Below are 7,191 nucleotides of genomic sequence, written 5' to 3'. Positions count from 1 at the left end.
GCCCTGGCTCTGCTCAGCTTTTAAAGCAGTAATGATAATAATTGCAAGAATGGCTTACAGGTATTGAGAACCTGCTCTGTGCCCGGCAGCACGCTAAGCACTCTGCATGTCTTGTCTCCCTGAATGCTCTCAAAACCCTAGTCAGCAGATATGCTGTTATTTCCACTTTACACTGAGTGCTCCAGTGACTCACCTGATGTCCCCCAGCCAGTGAGAGGCACAGGTACACAGAGGTGTGTCTTGCAAGATTTGGGGAAGAGAGTGCACACCTGCGGGGATGGAAGGAGGGTAGGATGAGAGGGCAGCAGATTGGGGCACTAGGGGCACTAGGAGGCCCCATGGCAGGTGCCAGAATTTCAGTGTCTCTACCACAGCGCACAGGTGAGCCAAAGGAAAATGCTGCTGATTTCTTAATTCTATGACTCGACACTGGCTCAGGTACCAGGCGCAGAGCCTGAGCACATCTCATTTTACAAGAGAGAATACTGAGCCTCAGAGAGGGAAAAGGACTTACCCAAGGTGACACAGCAAGTTAGAACCCAACCCAGACACTTCTTCCTTCTTCCACCCCCATGATTTTGGTGCTCTGCCAAGTACCCCTCTTCCAACCAAGACTCACACACTTCCCAGCTACCAGCTCTCCTGAGTCCCTGTCTCTCTGCAGAGAGGGCAGCGTGGGAAGGAGCAAAGCATGGCCTTCACTCTAGGCTTCCCCTCCCAGGGCCGGAAGGAGAGAGTGGTGCGAGCATGACCAGGCCTGCAGTGGCCGCCTGGGGTTCTCCACTACTGCCCCCTCACCCCCCCCAGAACAAAGCACTATTAATGAGAGCAAATTACAAGGGCTCGGAGAATGGAAGAGCCCTTTGATGGCTGGGGTAGAAGCTGGGATGGGACGAGCCCCTTCTCTGTCCTCTTTAACCAGGGAGCAGGCTCACACAGGACGATGACCACAGAAGCATCCATCATTGCAGTCAGTGCTAGGGCTCCAGGTTGGGCTTCTATCCCCCAGTTTTCCACTCCCAGCTACCATAAAAATGACAATTTCTGATGGCTAGGCAGCTTGGCAGAGTTCCCCAGCCATTCCAGACTTAAGTCTTGAAGCAGATTTGGAAGAGAAGCTCCAGGATACCCCTAAATCCCTGGAGAAGGGATCACTATGCATCATTCCTGTGTCTGTTTAAATTTTTTCTCTGTGGTGAGGGGACCAATATAATAATAATCACTAAGTTTTATTAACTTCTTAGTCTGGTACTAGCACAGTGCTAAGGGGCCACATACCTTAATCCCCACATAAACCTATGAGATGGGAATTACCAGATTCCCCATTGTAGTAGCTTAGCATGGTGGTTATTGAAGCACAGTCTTCATGCCCGTATCACACAGAGACTTGTTAGAGATGCGAATTCCCAGACCCCACTGCCTTACAGAGATTGAGCACAAGGGTCTGAGGCAGCAGAACAGCAGGTGGTAAAGCCAGAAGCCAGACCCTGTTCTGGCTGCTCTGGGGCTCATACATTTCACCTCCAGGATGTACTGCCTGTGTCCTGCCATCCCCATGTCCCTTCAGTGTGGGACAGCATGGCTGAGAGAGGCTGGAAGGAATTTCAAAAGGACAGCATTTTCTCTGGGGCTCCATCTTTAACTGGGAAGGATTGCCAATAGCCTAGATGTCTCAGCACCCGGCTGCTTAAATCAGCTATGGGACATCCACGTGATGGACCATTGTACAACTTTTTATAGAAATCGAATGGGAAAGTGTTTTATATATGCTATGGAGTGACCTCCATATTGCAGTATTAAATAGTAAGAAGCTAAATACAGAACTATATACGTAGAGAGAGAGAGGGAAAAAAAACTGCCATCTGTGTAAAGGAGAGAATTTGTAAACAATTTGTTGATACACACACGGAAGTCTCTCAAAGAGGGAAAAGAACCCTGGAGATGAAGGGAACAGGGTCAAACGAGGGGATCTTTCACATATGCTTTTGTCTGAATTGCCTGCTCGTGTGACAACTAGAACACAGTTCCAATGGAAAAGAAGAAGTAAGGGAGCATGGGGGTCGGGGGAGGACTACGAGAAGACAGGTCAGGTAAGAACCAGGAAGGCTGAGGGCTTATAAAATGCCAAGCACTGAGCTAACCTCTTCACATGCATGACCTCCTCTGATCCCCTCAACAAACCTGTGAGGTCATTACTCTTATTATCCCCATTTTGTTGACACAAAAAGAGTTCCAGGGCTGGTTAGTAGCAGATCTGAGATTTGAATCTCCATCTGTGTGACTCCAGAGTCCAAGCTTTAAATCACTTTATTCTATAAATGTATACATTTTATTTTAATGTAAACATTAAATAATTATTTTTTTATATATGTTCACTTAAAACTCCCAACTCCCTTTTGAGGAAGCTATGATTTTTTCCCCTTTTTAAATAAGGAAACAGGGGCCCAAATAGGTTAAGTTCCTTGCCCAAAGTCACACAGCCAAAACATGACTAACCAGAAAGAGTATCCCTAGAAAGGATGACCGAACCTTGGGGCCTGTAGTCCAAGTTCCCAGTAGAAGAGACTCCTCCTCAATAAATTAGAGGTGAAAGGCTGTGATGTCCATGTTTACAAAGGTAGGGAGTGTCCATCATGTTAGCTGTTTCCCCAGTTCCAGGCACAGCACCCAGTGCATGTTGAGCACATGAAAAACTGGGAGGAAGAGAGGAAATGAGGGAAAGAGGTCAGCAATGCTGACCAGTGATCACCTCCGAAGAGGTTTTGTAGATCAGCTAGGCCAAGTGGGCCAATTCAAGTCTAGAGATGCAGAGGCACTTGCTTAAACTAAGTCAGTAAGGAATTTCAAGGAGACTGGACATGAATGTAGAGAACATTTCTTAGTGATCCACTTCTATTGAGAACTGTTTCTATCTCCTTCTGCCTCGCCCCCCCCACTCCCCAGTGAGGATGGAAGGGGACCGGAATTGGCCATTTTGATTGGGGCAGGGAGAAATACGCTATCATAAGGTTTGAGCCTGTCGGGAGGAAGGTCCCTCAGCAGCCGTGAGGTGAAGGGATGCAGAAAGAATAAGCAAGAAACTCAGAGGAAGGCAACTGAGAGGAACACAGACAAAGGCCAGTGGATTAGAAGTCAAGGAACCTGGTTCTGGTCTGGGCTCTGCCTTTTACTAGCTGTGTGGTGTGTGCAGGTCACTTGACCTCTGACACTCAGTGTCTTCATCTGTAAAGAGCCCAGATTATTGTGGGACCCAAATGAGGGTGTATAAGAAAGCAGGCTGCAAAGTAAGGGAAGCATGAGGTTAGCATGAGGAATTATTAAGAACACAGAATGGCACTGCTGATGGTCAGTTCGTGTTGGAGAGCTTGCCTCTCACCAATGGCTATTCTTTTCACTCCAAATGTAGTGTGGAGCTGATTCCATGTGGATGCCCCTTACATACTAAAGTGAAATAAACTGTCCTAGCTTATGAGGCTTTTGCTGATCTTCCTTCCCCCAGGGTGGCACTACTTTACTACATTCCTTGCTTAGGGGTCTGCCTGCCTCACCAACTGCTGATGGAGGGCAGTGACCATGCAATATCCATTGCTTAATCCTTAAACCTAGGACACAGTGGTCCTGGTGGATAAATGGTGGATGGGTGGATGGATGGATGGATGGATGAATAGAAGAATGGATGGATAGATGGGTGGGTGGATGGATGGATGGATGGGTGGGTGGATGGATGGATGGATGGATGGATGGTTGGATGGGTGGGTAGATGGGTAGATGGATGGATGGATGGGTGGATGGATGGATGGAAGAATGGATGGATGGATGGGTGGGTGGGTGGATGGATTGATGGATGGAAGAATGGATGGGTGGATGGATGGATGGAAGGATGGATGGATGGATGGGTGGAAGAATGGATGGATGGATGGATGGATGGATGGAAGAATGGATGGATGGATGGATGGGTGGGTGGATGGATGGATGGATGGAAGAATGAATGGATGGAAGGATGGATGGGTGGATGGATGGGTGGATGGATGGGTGGATGGATGGAAGAATGGATGGGATGGGTGGATGGATGGATGGATGGATGGATGGATGGATGGATGGATGGATCGAAGAATGGATGGATGGATGGGTGGGTGGGTGGATGGATGGATGGATGGATGGAAGAATGGATGGATGGATGGATGGATGGAAGAATGGATGGGTGGATGGATGGGTGGATGGATGGATGGAAGAATGGATGGATGGATGGGTGGAAGAATGGATGGATGGATGGGTGGATGGACAGTTGAATATTTTCAAAACCCAAAGGAAAAATAATTTGGATGCTAAGATAATACTTCTTAGAGAAGTTAGGTTTGGACTGTCTTCCAGGATGGGTAGGATTTCAGCCACGGAAGAACAGAAGTTAGTAGTGTTTGGAGAGGTGAGAACAACCCAAGCTGAGGCATGCAGCAGGAGAGCTCAGGTGCTCGGCAAAACTTGTTAGTGGTCTGGGGTTGATGGAGCACAAAGAGTGCTGTGGTCTGAGATGCAACTGGAAAAGTAGAATTAGGCCAGGGCAGATCCTGGAAATTGGGCAGAAGTGTCTGGAATTCTCCACCCTGCAGCCGGTGGGCCACCACAGGCAGGTTCTGTAGGGGAGGAGTGACCTGCTGGACCTGTACTTCCTTCCCTGCTACATGTGAAAGGACAGACTCCAGGCCAGGGCTGGCTCCAGGAGTGGGCCTCACCACTCACTGCTATTGGCCAGGCCTTCCTGAAGAGCTGCCCAAAACCAGGGTGAGAAGGCTTTCTGGCCGGGCTGCACAGCTACACCCAAGCACCTGTGCCTCCCCGTGCCGTGGGGCCAGACGCAGGGGGCTGGGGATCCTTCTGCAGAGAAGGCCTCCCCCTAAGGAATGGCTGGAGTGACACCACATTGCCTAGGTGCCCCCAGGCATCCAGCCATCTGGGAAGCCTTACCCTCTCCGTTCCCCAGCAGCACACCAATAGAGCTGTCTGGGCTTCAGGGTCCTTTCCCAACTCAGAGGGGCTGCGTGATTTTGGCTAGCCCCTGCCTCTCTCACACAGGCCCTGCATTTCACAACTCTGAGACCTAACTGTCATATGGAACACAATAAAAGGATGCCTCCAGGGTTGTATAGGCCAGCAGCCCTGCCTCAACTCTGTTTCCTCAGCTGTACGAGCTTGGCATTCCAAGTCTCATTGTGCCACAGCCTGAGTGGGGCTTTGGGACAGGAGGAGGGACAGAGACACAGCACTTGTTCCCTGCCAGAGATGGTGTGTGAAAAGAAGGTCTAGGAGCATGTTGCGACTGTGACCTCCTCCCAGAGCCAGACCTGGATTTGCATCCCTGACCCCATCCCTCCTTCTCTTTCCAACTACATATAACCTCTCTAGCCAGGTTTCCTGCAGGAATAAACCAGGGAGAAGGAAATATACCTCATGGGGTCATTGCAAGGATTCATGTAAGTAATGCCAGTCAAGTGCTTAACAGACTGCCTAGCCCAAGATACCAGCCGGATAAACATCTTGTTCGCCACTGTTTTTGTTTTATTTTGTAAGACAACTTAAATGTATCCACCCTCAGGCAGTCTCACTTTGACCTACCTAAGGTTCACAATAAAGTCCATCAGAGATGGGTCCAGGGCAGAACTCAGATGTTAAATGTGCTTGAGAAAAGAAAAAAGTGTTCTAGTGAGTGAGAAAAAGAAAAGCACAAACAGAATGACCCAATCTCCTGATAAACCCTAGAGGTAAACATAGCTACCCATGGAATGTGGCCAAAATTTAAGTTAAAGGAATAAAGCACTAACTGTGAAATTCCAGGTAGGACAATGCACAGAGGTTTTTTTGTGCTGGGCCCCCAAGGTCAGGTTCTGGGAGTGGTACCCAGTCCTTGGGCTAGCCCCAACTCAACCTTCAATGGGGGTATGAGAAGGAATCAGCAGGGAAGACTCAGGATCTTGGTGCTTTGCTGATGGTGAGCTGCTAACACCCTGCTAAGGAGCAGAGTCACACCCTGCCTTGCCTTGCCCTGCCTTGCCCAGCCAAGCCCTGCCCTGCCCCAGCTGCTGGATGGAGAAAGGGCCAGGTGTGGGACCCAAAGGCAGAGATGAGAGCTCCATCTGGTCTCTGGAGATCCTTAGAGTAGGAAAACCAGCAAGCAAATCCACCAGATATGACCCCTCAGACTTCTCTGGGTTTTCAAATCTTAGGCAGTTTTTTAAAAATTAGAAAAAAATAACATTTATATAATAAAAAGCAATAGTGGGCTTGTCTGAGATTCACAGCACATGGTCTCTAAAACTGATCCTGCCATCAGGGGGTATCTTTGTAATGTTGAACGAGTCAACCCCCAACCTCCATCTTGCCTCAGTTTTTCCTGTTACAGGGTAAGTGGGGATTCCCCCCTAGTCTAACAGCCCGTACCTGTGAAACTGGTGTCAACATTAGGGAATGGAAGTATAGATGCCTTGGCTTCTTGCTTGTCATTTTCCTATTTTCCTCACTTAAAGTTTTTCCATTAGTACTTTAAATCAGGGAGAAAGACAACCCCTGGAGAGTCACCCCCCACCCCCCGCCGCCTCTTCCTCCTCTGTAGGAAGCAAACCCCATACCTCAGGGTATTGATAAAAATGGGCAGTTAAAACAGAGAGACTCCACACTGTCAGCCGTGCAGCACGCTGGTCACCTGCTTGGTCCCGTGATCCCACAAACCCACAGCCTCAGGTTTCCAGAGCCGGAGCTGCTGTCTCACAAAGACCATCTGGTATGCAGTTTCCTTAGCTACACGGTGAAGCCTCATGACCAAAGAGAAACGGGAAGCCGTTCAAGATCATACTGTTCACCAGTGTCAGAGCGAACACATCCAAACCCCAGGCAAGTCTCAGACACCGTTACATTCTGTCACTTTGTATCTTGTTGTCATTTCGAACTTAACCCCAAAAGTTGAAGGAATAGTGCAGGACCTTCAAACAAACCCTTTACCCAGATTTGTCCTTTGTTTACAGCCTCATTTTGCCTACCATTCTCTCCTCTGTGCCCACGCACACACACCCACGTCTATTTTTATCTGAACCGTTGAAGAGGAAATCAAACACAGCAGTGTTTCAGTGTGTATTTCCTAAGTAAGAACGTTCCCTAACATAACCACAGTATAATGATCAAAATCAGGAAATTTAACTTTGA

This window comes from Neovison vison, chromosome 1 (genome assembly GCF_020171115.1).
Source record: "Neovison vison isolate M4711 chromosome 1, ASM_NN_V1, whole genome shotgun sequence".
NCBI classification, from domain to species: Eukaryota; Metazoa; Chordata; class Mammalia; order Carnivora; family Mustelidae; genus Neogale; species Neogale vison.
The sequence above is the reverse complement of the archived record's forward strand: the minus strand, read 5'-3'. Positions refer to the sequence as shown.